This window comes from Loxodonta africana, chromosome 23 (assembly GCF_030014295.1).
Source record: "Loxodonta africana isolate mLoxAfr1 chromosome 23, mLoxAfr1.hap2, whole genome shotgun sequence".
Lineage (NCBI taxonomy): Eukaryota > Metazoa > Chordata > Mammalia > Proboscidea > Elephantidae > Loxodonta > Loxodonta africana.
Genome location: NC_087364.1, coordinates 34,608,531 through 34,628,316, shown reverse-complemented (window position 1 = coordinate 34,628,316; position 19,786 = coordinate 34,608,531). Strand labels below are relative to the sequence as shown.

Sequence of the window (19,786 nt, the reverse complement as noted above, 5' to 3'; positions counted from 1 at the left end):
AGAAATAAAGAGCATCCAGATTGGCAAAGAGGAAGTAAAATTATCTCTATTTGCAGATCACAGGATCTTATACACAGAAAACCCCAACGAATCCTCCAGAAAACTACTGAAACTAATAGAAGAGTTTGGCAGAGTCTTAGGTTATAAGATAAACATACAAAAATCACTTGGATTCCTCTACATCAACAAAAAGAACATCGAAGAGGAAATAACCAAATCAATACCATTCATAGTAGCCCCCAAGAAGATAAAATACATAGGAATAAATCTTACCAAGGATGTAAAAGACCTATACAAAGAAAACTACAAAGCTCTACTACAAGAAATTAAAAAGGACATACTTAAGTGGAAAAACATACCTTGCTCATGGATAGGAAGACTTAACACAGTAAAAATGTCTATTCTACCAAAAGCCATCTATACATACAATGCACTTCCGATCCAAATTCCAAGGACATTTTTTAAGGTGATAGAGAAACAAATCACCAACTTCATATGGAAGGGAAAGAAGCCCCGGATAAGCAAAGCATTACTGAAAAAGAAGAAGAAAGTGGGAGACCTCACTCTACCTGATTTCAGAACCTATTATACAGCCACAGTAGTCAGAACAGCCTGGTACTGGTACAACAACAGACACATAGACCAGTGGGACAGAATTGAGAACCCAGATATAAATCCATCCACATATGAGCAGCTGATATTTGACAAAGGCCCAGTGTCAGTTAATTGGGGAAAAGATAGTCTTTTTAACAAATGGTGCTGGCATAACTGGATATCCATTTGCAAAAAAATGAAACAGGACCCATACCTCACACCATGCACAAAAACTAACTCCAAGTGGATCAAAGACCTAAACATAAAGACTAAAATGATAAAGATCATAGAAGAAAAAATAGGGACAACCTTAGGAGCCCTAATACAAGGCATAAACAGAATACAAAACATTACCAAAAATGACAAAGAGAAACCAGATAACTGGGAGCTCCTAAAAATCAAACACCTATGCTCATCTAAAGACTTCACCAAAAGAGTAAAAAGACCACCTACAGACTGGGAAAGAATTTTCAGCTATGACATCTCCGACCAGCGCCTGATCTCTAAAATCTTTATGATTCTGTCAAAACTCAACCACAAAAAGAGAAACAACCCAATCAAAAAGTGGGCAAAGGATATGAACACACACTTTACTAAAGAAGATATTCAGGCAGCTAACAGACACATGAGAAAATGCTCTCGATCATTAGCCATTAGAGAAATGCAAATTAAAACTACGATGAGATTCCATCTCACTCACTCCAACAAGGCTGGCATTAATCCAAAAAACACAAAATAATAAATGTTGGAGAGGCTGCAGAGAGATTGGAACTCTTATACACTGCTGGTGGGAATGTAAAATGGTACAACCACTTTGGAAATCTATCTGGCGTTATCTTAAACAGTTAGAAATAGAACTACCATACAACCCAGAAATCCCACTCCTCGGAATATACCCTAGAGAAATAAGAGCCTTCACACGAACAGATATGTGCACACCCATGTTTATTGCAGCTCTGTTTACAATAGCAAAAAGCTGGAAGCAACCAAGGTGTCCATCAACGGATGAATGGTTAAATAAATTGTGGTATATTCACACAATGGAATAGTACGCATCGATAAAGAACAGTGACGAATCTGTGAAACATTTCATAACATGGAGGAACCTGGAAGGCATTATGCTGAGTGAAATTAGTCAGAGGCAAAAGGACAAATATTGTATAACACCACTATTACAAGATCTTGAGAAATAGTATAAACTGAGAAGAACACATACTTTTGTGGTTACGAGGCGGGGAGGGAGGGAGGGTGGGAGAGGGTTTTTTACTGATTAGTTAGTAGATAAGAACTACTTTAGGTGAAGGGAAGGACAATACTCAATACACAGAAGATCAGCTCAAACGGACTGGACCAAAAGCAAAGAAGTTTCCCAGAGAAACTGAATGCTTCAAAGGTCAGCGAAGCAAGGGTGGGGGTTTGGGGACTATGGCTTAAGGGGACTTCTAAGTCAATTGGCAAAATAATACTATTATGAAAACATTCTGCATCCTACTTTGAAATGTGGTATCTGGGGTCTTAAATGCTACCAAGTGGCCATCTAAGATGCATCAATTGGTCTCAACCCACCTGGATCAAAGGAGAATGAAGAACACCAAGGTCACACGACAACTATGAGCCCAAGAGACAGAAAGGGCCACATGAACCAGAGACTTACATCATCCTGAGACCAGAAGAACTAGATGGTGTCCGGCTACAACCGATGACTGCCCTGACAGGGAGCACAACAGAGAACCCCTGAGGGAGCAGGAGATCAGTGGGATGCAGACCCCAAATTCTCATAAAAAGACCAGACTTAATGGTCTGACTGATACTAGAGGAATCCTGGCGGTCATGGTCCCCAAACCTTCTGTTGGCCCAGGACAGGAACCATTCCCGAAGACAACTCATCAGACATGGAAGGGACTGGACAATGGGTTGGAGAGAGATGTTGATGAAGAGTGAGCTACTTGTATCAGGTGGACACTTGAGACTGTGTTGGCATCTCCTGTCTGGAGGGGAGATGGGAGGGTAGAGAGGGTTAGAAACTGGCAAAATTGTTATGAAAGGAGAGACCGGAAGGGCTGACTCATTAGGGGGAGAGTAAGTGGGAGTATGGAGTAAGGTGTATATAAGCTTATACGTGACAGACTGACTTGATTTGTAAATGTTCACTTAAAGCGCAATAAAAATTATTAAAAAAAAAAAAAGATCATGGAAGAAAAAGAAAGGGCAATGCTTGGAGCCCAAATACATGGCATAAACAGAATACAAATATTACTAACAGTGCACAAACACCAGAAGAGAAATTAGACAACTGGGAGCTCCTAAAGTTTAAACACTTATGCTCATCAAAAGACTTCACCAAAAGAGTAAAAAGGCAACCTACAAACTGGGAAAAAAATCTGGCTACAACAAATACGATCAGTGTCTAATCTCTAAAATCTACAAGATACTGTAAAACCTCAACAATTAAAAGACAAATAACCCAATTAAAAATTGGGCTAAGGATATGGACAGGCACTTCACCAAAGAAGACATTCAGGTGGCTACCAGATACATGAGGAAATGCTCACAATCATCAGCCATTACAGAAATGCAAATCAAAACTACAACGAGATACCATCTCACCCCAACAAGGCTAGCACTAATTCAAAAATCACAAAATAATAAATGTTGGAGAGGTTGTGGAGAGACCGGAACAATCATACACTGCTGGTGGGAAAGTGAAAAGTACAACTACTTTGGAAAAGGATTTGGTGCTTCCTTAAAAAGCTAGAAATAGAAGCACCATACAATCCAGCAAACCCACTCTCCTTGGAATGTATCCTAAAGAAATAAGAGCCTTCACAAGAACAGATACATGCACACCCATGTTCACTGCAGCACTGTTCACAATAGCAAAAACATGGAAACAACCTAGGTGCCCATCCATGGACAAATGGATAAACAAATTATGGTTTACCAGTGGAATACTATGCAACGATAAAGAACAATGATGGATCCTTGAAACATTTCATAACATGGATGATTCTGGAAGGCATTATGCTGAGTGAAATTAGTCAGTCGCAAAAGGACAAATATTGTATGAGACCACTCTTATAAGAACTCAAGAAAAGGTTTAAACACACAAGAAAACATCCTTTGATGGTTATGAGGGTAGGTAGGGAGGGAGGGGGTATTTGCTAAATAAATAGTAGATAAGAATTATCTTAGGTGACATGACGGGAAGGACAACACACAGTATAGGGGCAGTCAGCACAACTGGACTAAACCAAAAGCTAAGAAGCTTCCTGAATACAACCAAACACTTCAAGGGACTGAGTAGCAGGTGTGGGAGTCTGGGGACTATGGTTTCAGGGGACATTTAAGTCAATTGGCATAACAAAGTTTATTAAGAAAAGGTTCTGCATCCTGCTTTGGTGAGGGGCATCTAGGGTCTTAAAAGCTAGCAAGCTGCCATCTAATTTACATCAATTGGTCCCAACCCACACAGAGCAAAGGAAAATGAAGAACACCAAAGACACAAGGAAAATATTAGCCCAAGAGAACAGAAAGGACCATACAAACCAGAGACTCCACCAGCCTGACACCAGAAGAACTAGATGGTGCCCAGCTACCACCAACGACAGCCCTGACAGGGAACACAATGAGGGTTCCTGACAAGAGCAGGAGAAAAGTGGGGTGCAGAACTCAAATTCTACTAAAAAGACCAGACTTAATAGTCTGACTGAGGCCGGACTCTCTGTTAGCCCAGAACTAAAACCATCCCCAAACCCAACTCTTCAGACAAAGATTAGACCGGATTATAAGACATAAAGTGAAACTCGTGAAGACAGTGCTTCTTAGCTCAAATAGATAACAACAACAAATAGATACATAAGACTAAATGGGCAGCTTCTGTCTGGAGGCAAGATAAGAAGGCAAAAAGTTATTGAATGGACATGGGAAATCTAGGGTGGAAAGGAGAAATGTGCTGTCATATTATAGGGAGAGCAACAAGGTTCACAAAACAATGTGCACATAAATTTTTGTATGAGAAACTAACTTGAACTGCAAACTTGCACTTAAAGCACAATAAAAAAAAAAAGAGAAAGAAGGCTCAAGCATACTAATAATTGTGAGGATGGTGTAGGACTGGGCAATGTTTCATTGTGTTATACATAAGGTTGCCATGAGTTGGAGCTGACTCCGTCACAGTCAACAACAACAAATCTCAGTAAGGCCATTCAATTAAATTCTACACAATATCTATTGAAGATATATTATAGCAAGCAGAGTGGTAGGTCTTGGTCTTTTCCCTCACGGAGTTGATAATCTCACAACAGAGACCCTACCTGTAAACAAGTACTGAGGGAAGTAAATGAGTGCTCACAGAATTATAAACAACAGGCTGGGGTAGTGTAAACAGTATAAACAATACAGAAAAAAACCTGCCATCAGAGATCATAAATTCAAAGTTTTATGACTCAATTTGAAGTTATTTGAGTAAGGCTCTGAAAACCAATCTAATATTGAGGTCATCATCAGTGCCAATCCTCCCTCACGTTAGAAATCTCCCACTTAATTTGGCCAGCCCTTGAATCTGGGCCGGATTTGTGATTTGCTTTGATTCATAGAATGTGGCATAGGTGACCTTGCATGATTCCCAAGGCTACACCTGAAGAAGTCTTAAGACTTCCATCTTTACACTTTTGGATACTGCCACAGACAAACAAACTATCCTACTGGATGATGAAAAGCCTCATGGAGGACAGCAGTGGTGACAGCCAGCACCAACTACCTGACATGTGAGTGAGGCCATCTTGGACCTTCAGCTCAGCAAACTCTTTAGTTCAGGGGTCAGCAAACTATAGCCTGTGGGCCACATCTGGCCCTTGGCCTATTTTTGTAGTGCCTTTGAAGAAGGCTAAGAATGGCCTTTACATTATTTAAAGTTTTTATTAAATAAATAAATAACAAAGAAGAATATGTGACAGAGAAAAAGTCTAAAATATTTGCTATCTGGCCCTTTGTGAGTGAGCCCAGAAAAAAACAGAGAGGAACTACCCAACCAACCCTCAGAATTGGGAGAAATAATAAATTGCTACTATTCTAAACCACTAAACTTTTAGAGGGTTTACTCTGCAGCAATAGATAACCAAACTACAAGCTGATAAGTGCTACACAAAGAACAAGGAGACTGACTCAAAGGAAATGATCTCTTAACAGTTTTGGAGCTTTTTATGCCCATTCATTTCACTTAGGAGAATTTTTTACCCCCCAATCTGCTGTCCATGGCTCTGTTTCCCATTCTGGGAACGTTTTGGGCACACATACCTGCTAGTTATTCAAAGGACATTTGAAACACTTCAAAAATGGGTACTGCAATATAACTTTCCTAAAATAACTCATAAAATATAATACCAGCAACTTGTAAAATATGGTATCAACATCCTAAAGCATGCTTCCAGAAGAACGAACAGATATGTCTTAGACAAAGTACACCCAGAATGTTCCTTAGACGTGAGGATGGCGAGACTTTCTCTCGTTTACTTTGGACATGTTATCAGGAGGGACCAGTCCCTAGGGAAGGACATCATGCTTGGTGTCTTAGGCTTGGTTTTTCAAAGAAGCAAAACCAGTGAAGCTGGTCTGAGGCTGGCAAGTCCCAAATCCGTAGGCCAGTTGTCAGGCTGGAGGCTTCTTCTGACTCATGGTTGCAGGGGATGACAACTCCAATATAGGTAGGTCAAACGGCAGGCTGCTGACTCATCCCAAGAACCAGAGGTCAGGGGATGATGAGTCAGATGCAGGATCCAGAGAGAGGGCAAGATTTGCCAGGACATCATATATTAGATGCAAGCCACACCCCAAGGAAACACCCCTTTCACCTGATTGCTGCTCACATCAGATCACAAAATGGAGAATAATTACATAATATCTGCCAAACTACTGAGAATCATGACCTAGCCAAGTTGACATATAACATCAACCAATCACACTTGGTAAAGGGCCAGCAAAAAAGAGGAAGACCCTCAAAGAGATGGACTGTCATAGTGGCTATAACAATGGGCTCAAACATACCTACTATTGTGAGGATGGCACTGGACTGGGCAACATTTCCTTTTGTTATTCATAAGATAGCTGTGAGTCACAACTAACCTGACACCAGGTAGCAGTTGTTGTTGTTGTTGTTTTTTTTCTATGTTAATCTATTTGCAGTGGAACCTGCCTGACTTCTTTTACTTAGTGAGGTAAACTGTCAGCCACGGTGAAGTACGGCTGTGGTAAAGGTATCAGCAGGGCAGCAATCACTTTACCCTCTGCAAAGGACAGAGCTACCCGCCAGGGCTGGACCCAGGAAAAGAATCACGGCCACAATTTAGATTTGGATATTTATACAGTGCTGACCAAGTCCTGAACTTAGACTGGTACTATCTAAACATAACTTTGTTGCACATTCATTTTGATCCCTTATTCTTTTCCGTTTTGCAGAAAAAAGCCTTTAATAAAGGAAGAAATAGTTGAATAAAGGAATCTGTTTAAAAAAAAAAAGAAGAGAAAATGGTGGACAATGTTTATAGTCTTGATATAAAATGTGTCAGTCAAAATTGGGCATCGGTTATTGTCATAGATTGAATTGTGGCCCTTAAACTATATGTTGGAATCTTAATCCTTATTCCTGAGGATGTAATCCTGTTTGGAAATAGGGGTTTCTTTGTTATGCTAATGAGGCCATACCAATGTAGGGTGTGTCCTAAACCTAATTATTTCTGAGTTATAAAAAGAGGAGATGAAACACAGATTCCAGAACATACTGGGGAAGACAGATGCCATGTGAGGATCACCAAGAACCAAGGAATGCAAGGGGCTACATACAATAAAAGGAATTGAGGAAGCCAAGACCCTGATTTGGACTTTTAGCACCTAGAACTATGAGGAAATAAACTGCCATTCTTTAAAGCCACCAACTTGTGGTATTTGTGTTATAGCAGCACTAGCTAAGACAGAGGTTGTGGCTAGGATTGGGTAGTGATTAACTATACGATCCAGATCCAACTGCTTTTGAGCAAAGGACCAGTATGATCAATACTACATATGTTGAGTTTGCATTTGGCCTAGAGGGTGTGGTAGCTCCTTTCCAAAGATGCTCCCCCACCGCTACCACCACCATGAGCCTCACCTAGTGATCACACTTTTGCTTCGTTCCCTCCCCTGGAATCTTGAATGAATCTTGCTTTTGACTAATAGAATGTGGCAAAATGATGCTACATAGCTTCGGAGGCTAGCTTCTGCTTGAAGCTTATGACCTGGTCTATAAGAATGATGGCTCTGATGAAATTCAAGCCAACTGGCAGGGGCAAGAGTAGAAATTAATTTGCTGATGCAAACGAAAACCATCAATAAGATCCACTAACTTGGAATGACTTCCTGAAAACTTTCCATTTTCTGAGGTGTAAGAATATAGGCTGTTTGTTTAAAACACTGTGGAATTGATGATGCCATCAAGAGTTGTCTTGTGGTCACTGTTATACAGAGTAAACTGTATATGCTGGATATGGCTCTTCAGCAGCACTTATGAGCTTAAATGAATGAGCTCATGCCCGTAGATATTTATGATCTATAAGTCAGAGACCAGATGACAACAGGCAGAGATTACACATAGTATTACACATTCTCCATTTATTTCTGTTATTAGAAAGGATCTGGGAGCTTAGACCAGGTATGCCCACCTAAATATAGTAAACTCCTGCCTTTTGTCAAATCTTCTTAAAATGAACCCCACAAAACCCTGTATAAAGCATCTCTGCTTTTACCAGAATTACCCACAGGAACTGGAAAGTGGCCCAAACTCCACAGAGATAGGGTTTTAGTGCTCAATTCACCACATGCTATGAAGCATCTATCCCTAGGTGCATCTGACGTGGAAGGTGCCAGACTGATCCAGGTGATTATGCCACATATCTGGGTGATGGATTTGCCTTTCAAGACTCACAACTGCTATCTTAATACCTTACACCGAAAGCTTACAGCCACCCAGTGGAGTAGAAGGGACAACTGATCAAAACTGATAGTGATTTTTTAAAAAGATGTCAATCATCCCTCAGAGACAGTAACACTGGTCTGTTTACAATGTCACTCCCTACCACATCCTCCTACCCCTTTATAATGCTTACTACCATCAGAAATTATCTTGCCAACTTTTTTATCTCCCTCTAGGAATATAAATCTTGCGGGGTCCTCGTCTACCTTGTATGCTGCTCTGTCCCTGATGAAATGCTTTCATAGACTGATTTCCATACTCATCCATTCCCATTGCTGTTGAGTTAATTCTGACTCATAGCAACACTATAGGACAGAGTAGAACTGCCCCATAGGGTTTCCAAGGCTGTAATTTTTACAGAAGCAGACTGTCTGTCATACCTTTCTCCGAGGAGCAGCTGGTGGGTTCCAACCACTGACCTTTGGGTTAGCAGCCAAGTACTTAACCACTGTGCCATATACCCAAGGACTGCCATATTAGCCCATACTTTATCCTTTGGGGACACTTGACCTTGAGTGGCATCTTGTGGGAGAGTCACTGTTTATCCATTTGTACACTGGTCTTGTGTAGGTTGTGTCTTCCTTGAGGGGATCTAAGACTTTTACCTCTAAAGTGTTCCAAAGTATCACCCCCATAGTTACAGTTAACCACAAAAAGAAACAATGGACTTTTTTAATAGAGAAGCCTGGAGAACACGGCCTTAACCTACTGATCATTAATTCTGGGACAACCTAATGTTATCAGCTTAATATTACGTGTTTCCTGATGGAAAATCCCATGAAGAGCACAACATCACATATGAAAGATTCTTGCCATCTAATCAAGCCTCTAAACCTTCCTTCCAGTTTACAAGAAAAGCAGGAGCTAGAGGAAAAGTTAAATGACACCAGGAGAAAAAACAAACAAAACTGGACAAATCCTGAATGTGGAACACTCTACCAGATAACTTGCCTAGACTCTTCAAAAAAGGACTATTCATTAAGAGAGACAATAGACATAACAAATGCAATGCATGAATCCTGATTGCATCATCTTCCTACAAAACCAATATGTGAGACTTTTTTTTTTAACAATTAGGGAAATTTGAATATGGGCTAGATGCTAAGTGATATTAAGTTATTACTTTATTTCTTTTGTGTGATAAGAGTTTTGTGGTTGTGTAGAAAAATGTCTATTCTTAGGATATGCAGGAGATATGTATTTAGGAGAGAGAGAAGGCAATTATGGCAAATAACACTGAATCTTGGAAGAATGTATACGGGTGTTCTTTGAACTATTATTTCAACTGTTCACATTTTCGCAGATAACTGGCCATAATGGGAACTGTTTTCAGATAGCACTATTCCAGGGGCACCAAGAGAGAAGTACTATTTCTGATTAATTCAACTATCTGCACCCAAAGACCATGTCTAAAGGCCACTCCATCCCTCCGAAGGAGCTCTGGATGGTGACGACGGGGAGCAGGGGAAGGCGACAGACCTTTGAACTTTCCAGACTAGAGTTTTGAGGGGACTTCCCCAAGAGTACAAGACTCCCTGGAACTCCCGTTAACGCACCAGACGTTTGTAACCCGACATGTCTCGTCCTTCATTCCCCTTCCAAGGGAGCGCGGTTTCCTATTACTAGCCCTGTGTGGATTTCAACAAGTAAATTCCCTCAGGACTGACTCGGGGTAGTGCAAATTACGCAGCTTCGAAACGTGGCCAGCGGACAAAGGGGGGACGCGTTTCTAAACAGAAATTTTAGCCCAGGTTTGCTACTAACCTCCAGAAAGCTGCCTAACCTCTTCCAGCCTTAACTGTGAAATGGGTAGGACAACATTACTGTGCTTGGTTTGCAAGGTGCTGCCGATCGAAATGGCGCGCGAAGACAAGCAAGCATAAGGCTATCCATGCGGGGCCGCGCTCGCTGGGGGTGCAGGGCCGTGCCGGCAGGCGGGCGAGCAAGCGAGGTCTGCGCGCGCCCGGCCGTGCGTGCGGCTGCGGGGAGGCTGCGTGTGCGCGCAGGCAGGAGTACAGTCCGCGGCGCGGTAGGTGAGTGTGCGGTGGGGGCGTTGGGGCGGGCCTGAAGGCCGCCAAGATCCGGGGCTGTAGGGCGGATCAGCCCGGAATCTGCCTCTCCAAGCTCGCGTCCTCCTCCGGGACGCCGAGGCCGGGGCGGCGGGCTGTGGAGGGGAGGCACCGCCCACTCCTTCGGCCCTTTCTGGAGCGCGGCTGGGGTTGTGCTGGCAGCCGCCGCGCCCTGGGCTCTGGCCTCGGCGACCAGCAGTTGCCTGGCTCCGGTGAGCGCAGGGGAAAGGGCCGGGGACCGTGGGCTACGCCGAGGAGCCCCGAGGCGCGTGGTGGGCCCAGGCCGCAGCTTCGGGGACCACGGCGCCCGCCCTGCTCGTGGGGGTAGTCCCTGCCTCTCAGTTCCCTGGCGCCGTTCTGGCCTCCACCAAACCAGGGGAGCGGTCCGGGGGGCGCGTTTGTCGCGGTGGTGGGGGAGAGGACGGTGTTTCGGTGTTGGTGGACCACCACCAGGCCTGGGGCGAATGCATTCCCGAGGCACCAGGGAAGATGGGCCTGGGAACCGAATTGTGGGAGTGTTCTCTATGGAGTGGGCGAATCGGGCAGAGAGAGGGGGAAACCCAGAGAAGTTAGGGCTACATGATTTGTAAGATCTTAACGAGCATACAGTGCATTTTAAAATAAATATTAAAGGTACAATGGAGTCTTACTTTTCCAAGCAGTAAGGAATGATGCCAACAGCAAGCGCGGGTGATCATTCCAATCTGTGTTCCTTCCGCTCCTCAACGCTGTAATGAGAGGGAGGTTAGCAGCCAGAGATGGTTTTGTTTCCTGTGTTTATTTTGCACAGAGTGCTAGCATTTAGGTGAGTGCCTTGTCAGAAAGAGCTACTACCAAGGAACAAATTACCAAACCCCCTTTTTTTTTTTTTGGTTGTTTTCGGTGGCAAGGAAGGTTTGAATTTGCAGTCTTCAACTGTGAACGAGGTTGTGTTTTAGCTTCCCCCAGGCGGCTTAGACAGATGCAGGCAGCTGAGTTTGCTCTCTCAGAATGTATTGATGCCTGATAAAAGTGCAAATTCTTAAACTTATATCAGTCTGGAGAAGGAAGCTATTTAAACCTAAGAGAGAAGAGTTGATGATTTTTTTTTTCTCGTGGGCTAGAAAGTTCATTTAAATGAATGACCGTAGGGTAACTGCAGCTCTCAGTGGCCACATATAATTCCATATGAGATAGGTGAGGTGAGTTGAGGACAAGGAAGGAGAAGAGAGGATCAAGGCTTTCCAAATATGAAAAGTTTTGATAAAATAACTTGCTCTTGCTTGCTAGGTATAGAACCTTGAATTTTAATTTTTTTTTTTTGTTTTACATTATAACTCAGATATTCTCTTTCTGTTCTTCTGTACAGTAGTTCACAGCAAACCTGAGTGTTTAATAAAAGCATGGAATACAGAAAACAACAACAAAAAATTCAGTCTGTGCTTTAATCTCATCTGAAATTTTACAGGTAAATTCATCTTATTATTTATTTGTTTGTTATTTTAAAATTATCCTAATTGGTTAAAAATTCATACAGTAGTATCCGTTATAAGATTTAAGTGTTATCTGCTTAGTTAAAAATTTTGTCTAGTATATTTCTTTCCACAAAGGTTTTGAGGAGGTGCAAGAATTAAACTTTATTAAACCATTCTGGATAATAAGTTTATTTTTATAAATTGAATTATTATTATAATACCTTGGTACTTTAGGAAAATTTCATAGCAGTATATACTTAATGTGGTGGTCATATTCAGTTTCAGGTCCAGACTCAATTCTCATTACCCTAAGAAAATGCTCCAGTGGATATTTTCTTATCTGTTCTTTATCCTTTGTATGATTTGCCTTCTCTCTCTGCCTAACCTCCCTCCCACTCTATTCTGCCGACTGTATAGGTAGAACCTCACTTTAAGAAATGTCTGTATCCCTTTCACGATTATATAACCCGGGCCAAATATGCTTTCTGAGGCAGCTCTAACAGATATTATTATCACTGCCTATCTTGTGGCCTGCTCCTTCTCGAAACCACACAGTCCAGCCTTGTTTGAGGTCACACATGTTTGAGGTCAAACAGGATTCTCTTAAATGACCTTGTATAACAAATGCATTCAGTCCTTACTGTGCACTGAGCAGCAGACTCTTTAGCAAACATTTTTTATGAACAATAGTTTTATTTCAATAAAAATTACATACTGTAAATTTTGATTTGCATTTGGCACCACGGCTTTTGACACATCATGAATTAGAGGGGAGGGGAGGGAAGGGCATTAGCTAGAAGCATGGTGATGGGGAGGGCGACTCTAGGTGACGTGGAGATGAAGCCACAGACGAGCTCTAGAAGCCAAGAAGCTGCAGGATGGAAATTTTGGCTAAGGAGATAGCCTGTGTTCCTAGAAACTGAGGAATTAATGAATAAAAACCAGAAAGCTGGAGTAGATTATCAATGTTTCCCATCCCATGTGCATCTGACCCTGAACATGGGTATCTAATCAGTAAGCTAAGATCTTTTGTTGTCAGCCTATGGTATCCACAGCCTAGTTAATATTTAATAGCCCTGCCTACCCTCTAGGAGCTATTTCAGGTAGGTACCATGTTACCAGCACTAAAACCAAAAAAAAACTAAAGTCCTTGCCATCAAGTCAGTTCTGACTCATGACAGCCCCATGTGTTACAGCATAGAACTGCTCCATAGGGTTTTCTTGATTGTACCGTATTTTTATGCAAATAATGCACGCCTTTTAGGTATGTTTGCCATCCGTGCCCTCCCCCGCGGAGTATTTTCGTCAGCACTCTGCTAATTTTTTTATGCAACATTTAAAAAAAATTGGCATAGCAGCACTTATGAAAAGACCTGTCTGGAGGAGGGCACAGTTGGCAAACAAACTAGAAGGCTCCTGTTAGAGAAACACAGTAATCTTTATGGGAGCAGATTGCCAGCCTTCCACTGTGCTGGGTGGGTTCGAACCACCAAACTTTGGGTCAGTAGTCGAGTGTAAACCATGACAAAAAAAAGGGTCAAATCACCTTATGTCTCTTATCTGAAACTATATTTGACTACTGTTTTGGTAGCAAACTGTTTTTAAGGCTGGAGTTACCAGTTTCAGATCTAAGAAAAATTGTCATTGACTCATGTCTTAGTATTAAAGAGTTTCCTTTTCTAGACTGATAAAAATTCTCTCATTTGAACTTTTACCAGGCATCATCACTTCCTGAGAGCTCTCTGCCGTGGATTCCAACCACTAATTTGAGCTGGGAGGTCTCTTTCCATCTTCTCCAAGTGCGCTGTACTTGTGATGTACTTGGAGCTGTGAACCCTTCTGTATGCCTTACGTTGAGCGTCAGCTCCTTGAAGGCAGGGCTTGTTGGTCTTCTTCACCGCTGCAGCCCCAGCCTCTAACAAAGGTTCAACTTATCCAATGAGTGAATGAAATACCCTTACATAACTAAAGAGAAAGATATCGATGACTTAGGTCAACAGATAAGGATGATAAAGATCTGTAATATTCCTAATCTACGGTAACAATGCGAAAGAAATGTTAACTGGAGCAGCTTCCACCGTCCCCTTCCTGCAGTGGATGAAGTTGTTAGTAAAGAAACAGTCAGAAAGCACAGCTTTCTGGTCAACCTTGCTGCTGTTCTGCCTGAATTGTGTGAACTTTGCTCAGCTCTAGTTTTCCCAGCTTCCCAGACCTGTCCATCCTGTTGCTTTTCCCACAGGCTGCTCCCTCACATGGCGCTCTCTGAGACTTCTAACCCGGAATGCAGAGATACAAATAAAAAAAACCAAACCCAGTGCCGTCAAGTCGATTCTGACTTATAGCGACCCTACAGGACAGAGTAGAACTGCCCCACAGAGTTCCCAAGGAGCGCCTGGCGGATTCAAACTGCCGATCCTTTGGTTAGCAGCCGTAGCACTTAAGCACTACGCCACCAGGGTTTCTGAATGCAGAGATATGTCCAGTTAATTCCACTTTGCTCCCTGCCTAGGATTCTCAGGAGACTGGGATTGTATCTGAGACTGAGCTCTCCCATGCACTGTGTTTTGGTCTCAGGAGACTGTGGATTGGGTTGAGGCTGAGCTGTCCCATGGGCACTGTATTTTGGTCTCAGGAGGCTGTGGATAGGATTGAGGCTGAGCTCTCTCATGGGCACTGTATTCTGGTCTCAGGAAGCTGAGTTTACCCATAGGCACTGTGCTCTGGTCTCAGGAGGCTATGGGATTGGATCTTAGGCTGAGCTCTCCCATGGGCACTGTGCTGTGGTTTCAGGAGTCTGTGGGATTGGGTCTGAGACTGAGCTCTTCCATGAGCACTGTGCAGTGGTCTTAGGAGGCTATGGATTGGGTCTGAGGCTGAGCTCTCCCTTGGGCACTGTGTTCTTATCTCAGGAAGCTGTGGATTGTGTTGAGGCTGAGCTCTCCCATGGGTACTGTGCTCTGGTCTCAGGAGGCTGAGCTCTCTCATGTGTGTTGTATTCTGGTAAGAGGAACAGAACATTTGGAATAAAAGGCCTGAGTTTGGATTCCAGGCTAGAAATTTTGAGCAGGTCTTTGAAAAATGATGGTAATACCCATTTTATGATGTTGTGAAATGTGCTTTGTAAATTGTCCCAGAAATGCTTTAGACTTAAGTCTAAAAGTCCTCTTTCTCTTGTATATATTAAAAAAAAAAAAAAACTTTAAAATTGCAGTATATTGCAAAGTACTAAGAATGTTTTGGTTGGGTTCATGTGTACATATGACGAAGCAAAAAAGAAAATGGCAGCTGAATATTCTTTCTCCAGTCATCCTGCTGTTTCTTCCTTTTTTTTTTTTTGCTCTTCATTTTTCTCATCCCAAAACCCTATATGTTACAGCCCAAGAAGTCTGTGAAAGATTCCTATGTATAACAATTTTTTCCCCCAAGAAACTATTTTGTTTGCAAACAGTAAGTAACTAGTAGTCATTGAGTTGATTCCAATTCATGGTAACTACATGTATGTCAGATTAAAACTGTGCTCCATAGGATTTTCAATGGCTGAGTTTTTTGGAAGTAGATTGCCAGGCCTTTCTTCCAGGGTGCTTCTGGGAGTACTTAAACTTCCAACCTTTTAATTAGCACCCGAGTATTTAATGGTTTGCACCACCCAGGGACTCTCAAACAGTATATAGTGTGTTTTATTTAAGTATGTGTTTAAGAACCCAGAAGTCTTCCCCTTCAGTACACTGAGGCAAGAGGCTTCCATTTTAATAAGACTTGAATGAAAGAAATTCACTCATACATCTTAGAATACTCCTGGAGGTGGTACTTACGGAGTCAGCAGGGGACTCAAGGGCAAAATTTGGAGATGGTAACGTGGTATTATGTATTTATACTCATTGTGTGTGTTTTTTCTTTTTTCTGGGTGTACAAAAAGGAGCCATGGTGATGCAATGGTTAAGAGTTTGGCTGCTAACTAAAAGGTCAGCAGTTTGAAGCCACCAGTGCTCCTTGGAAACGCTATGGGGCAGTCCTACTATGTGCTGTAGGGTCGCTATGAGTCGGATTGACTCGACGGCAGTGAGTTTGGTTTATATAAAACTGTATAACAGCCTTAGTTGTGCTTGATGTGGGTTTCGTTTTTTAAACTCAGTGAGTCTTTAGATTTGTTCTTAAAAATTGAACAATTTTAAAATTTATGGAAAAATTAAACCTTTTCTATATATTAAATGTTTAATTTCATAAATAACAAAGTCATGGAATCTTGGAGTTGGGAGGATCCCTAGAAGTTAACTAGAATAACTTAGAACTCAATAAGAAATTAAATTGCACAACATTTATGACAGTAGCTTGGGGCTTTCCATTGATAAGGAACAGCCCGTTCTAGTAATCAATATCAAACTCTCCCACTAATTTTTATTTTTGGGTTCCCATTTGCCTTCTGGCTAACACAAAGTGTTCAGAATGTTTGAAAGTGTTTATCATGGCTTTATTTTCCACAGTTTATTTCTCTAGCTCTTTCAGCCAGTCCTTGGGGGAGATGGTAAAACTTCTTGAAGTGGGTCACCCTCCTCTGATTTAAATCCATGTTATCAATGACCCTTTTAAAATGGAACACATGTGGATATGGGATTATGAACTCTTTTGCCCAGACATTTTTTCTGTTTTTTGAACCCAAGAGTGTATTAGGGTTTTTGTAGGGCGTATGTGTGAGAAGGAGCACGTTATAGCATTAACTTGTAGAATTTCCATTAGCATTGTCATTTTGTCATTCAGCAAGTACTTAGGGCTTGCTTTCTGTGTGCCAGGCACTGTGCTAGAAGCTGGTATGCAGCAGTGAGCAGAACCGAACTGGTCTGTGATAATGGAGCTAAATGGGATTGGAGAGCTCTCCTGGCCCAACCCCTTACTATTTTGATAAGAAAAAACTAACTCCCCAAATCTAGTGTCTTGCTCAAGATCCCTGAGCTGTTGGGATGAGAGAATCTATACCTCCTGATTGCCCAGTTACTCCTTTGTATCCCCACCCTTCCTCATCTTGAACTCATACTCAACTAAAACCATAGGTCTTTCTAAATGGTCCCTGAGCCTGCTCTAAGGGAGCTGTGGTGGCACAGTGGTTAAAGTGCTCGTCTGCTAACTGAAGGATCAGTGGTTTGAACCCACCAGCCACTCCATGGGAGAAAGATGTGATGGTCTACTTTCGTAAAGGATTCACAGCCTTGGAAACCCTATGGGGCAGTTCTCCACTGTCCTACCGGATTGCTGAGTTGGAATCAGCTTGATGGCAATGGGTTTCATTTTTTTTGTGAGATCCTGCTCTAAGGAGCCCTGGTGGCACAGACAGTTAAGCACTCAGTTACTAACCGAAAGGTTGGTGGTTCAAACGCACCCTGCAGCTCTGTAGGAAAAAGACCTGGCAATCTACTCCATAAAGATTATAGCCTAGAAAACCCTATGGGGCAGTTCTGCTCTGTCACATGAAGTTGCTGTGAGTTGAAGTTGACCTGAAGGCACCTAACAACAGTGACAACAAGAACAGTCCTGCTCTTGTGCAGTTGGTTTTTTGATGCCTGATACAGGACAATAAGTTCATTCTGTCAGATTTTATCTTGTTTTAGCCATATTCTAACCTGTTGAAAACTTTTTGGATCATAATTGTATCTCGTAATGAATTTGTTTTCCCTGCTTTTCTTGTCTACAAAATTGAATAAGTGTGTATTTATCTTTATTACCCATTGCCGCTGAGTTGATTCCGACTTACAGTAACCTTATAGACAGAGTAGAACTGCCCCATAGTTTCCAAGGCTGTAAATCTTTACGGAAGCCTACTGCTACATCTTTCTCCCTCAGAGAAGCTGGTGGGTTTGAACCTTCAACCTTTTGATTAGCCGCCAAACACTTAACCACTGCACCACCAGGACTCTTATCTTTAATAAGAAATATTAAACAGGAAAAAACTAAAGATATGCCTGTGATTAAACCCTAGAGGTTTTCTCCCAGGTTGATGAAAGATGTTCTAATTAACTTTAAAACACAGACGTGAGGGTAGGCCTGTGACTGTTTGGTGAACACTGTATTCTCAGAATCCATCACAAGCCCAAGAAATGTGTGTTAAGCAAATGACTGCATGAAAAATACACTGGGTATGATTGATCAGCCAGTTTTTTTTAATAGACTTTATTTTCAGAGCATTTTTAGGTTAACAGAAAAATTAAGCAGAAATTACAGACTTCCCATATACCCCCTTTCTCTCTTCCCCAGTTTCTCCTCATACTAACATTTTATATTAGTATAAAATATTTGATACAATTGATAAACCAATATTGAAATATTATTATTAACTGATGTCCATAGTTTATATTAGGGTTTACTCTTTGTGATGTATAGTCCTATGGGTTTTGGCAAATGCATATTATCTTGTGTTCACCATTACAGTGTTAGGTATAATAGTTTCATTGCCTTAAAAAATGCCAGTGCTTCACCTGTTTATCCCTTCCTGAGCCCCTGGAATCACTGATCTTTTTGCTGTTTATAGTTTTCTCTTTTCCAGAATGTCATATAGTTGGAATCATATAATATGTAGCTTTTTCAGACTGCCTTCTTTCACTTACCAGTATGGCTTTGAAGTTCTTCCATGTCTTTACATAGCTTGATAGCTTATTTCTTTACATTGTTCAATAACACTCCATTGATTGTTTTTCCATTCATCTGTTGAAAAACATCTTAGTTGATTCCAATTTTTGGCTGTTATGAATAAAGCTGCTGTAAACATTCATGTGCAGGTTTTTTACGGACTTAATGTTTTCATCTCATTTTGGATAAATACCTAAGATCGTAATTGCTGGATCATTTAGTAAGCCTATATTTGGCTTTGTCAGAAACTTCCAGTCTGTCTTCTAAAGTAGCTGTACCAGCTACTTCACCAGCATTTTGTGTTGTCAGTGTTTTGATTTTTAGCCATTCTAGTAGGTGCATATGGGCTCAAGCATGACAGCAATTGTGAGGATGGTACAGGACCAGGCAGCGTTTTGTTCTTTTGTACATAGGGTCACTATGAGTTGGAACCTCTTCAACAGCACCTAACAACAACAATAGGTGTGTAGTGGTATCTTTTTGTTTTAATTTTCAATTTCTTAATGAAATATGTTGAACATCTTTTCATATGCTTTTTGCTGTTTGTATAGCTTCTTTGGTGAAGTGTCTATTCAGATCTTTTGCTCATTTTTTAATAAGGTTGTTTTCTTATTTTTGAGTTTTATGAGTTCTCTATATATTTTGGATACAAGTCCTTTATCAGGTATGTTTTATAAATATTTTCTACCAATTCATGGCTTGTGTTTTTATTCTCTTAACAGTGTCTTTCTCAGAGCAGAAGTTTTTAATGAAATCCAATTTTTTCTTTTATGATCATGCTTTTTGTCTTGTGTCTAAAAAGTCATCACCAAACCCAAGGTCACCCCAATTTTCTCCTTTGTTATCTTCAAGAAGATGTGTAATTTTGAGTCTTAGATTTAGGTCTGTGATCCATTTTGAGTTCATTTTTTGTGAAAAATGTAAGGTCAGTATCTAAATCCTTTTTTTTTTGCACGTGGATGTCTAATTGTTCCAGCACCATTTGTTTAAAAAACTATCCTTTGTCCATTACATTATCTTGACCCTTTGTCTACTACTTGTCATATTTCCTC

At 41.3% G+C, this 19,786-nt stretch overlaps 1 protein-coding gene across 2 annotated transcripts in view; it reads left to right on the top strand.

Annotated features, from left to right (window-relative positions):
- Positions 1-10,172: 10,172 nt before the first annotated feature.
- B3GALNT1 (beta-1,3-N-acetylgalactosaminyltransferase 1 (Globoside blood group)) overlaps positions 10,173-19,786 on the top strand; it is a 49,135-nt gene continuing 39,521 nt past the window's right edge. The window contains exons 1-2 of one of the 2 annotated variants that reach the window (XM_010601515.3): positions 10,173-10,629; positions 12,014-12,112. The gene's annotated coding sequence lies outside the window, so the exon portion shown is untranslated. Of the gene's footprint in view, positions 10,630-10,786; positions 10,878-12,013; positions 12,113-19,786 lie in introns of those variants that run through there. The other variant, XM_010601514.2, reaches the window with a different exon arrangement.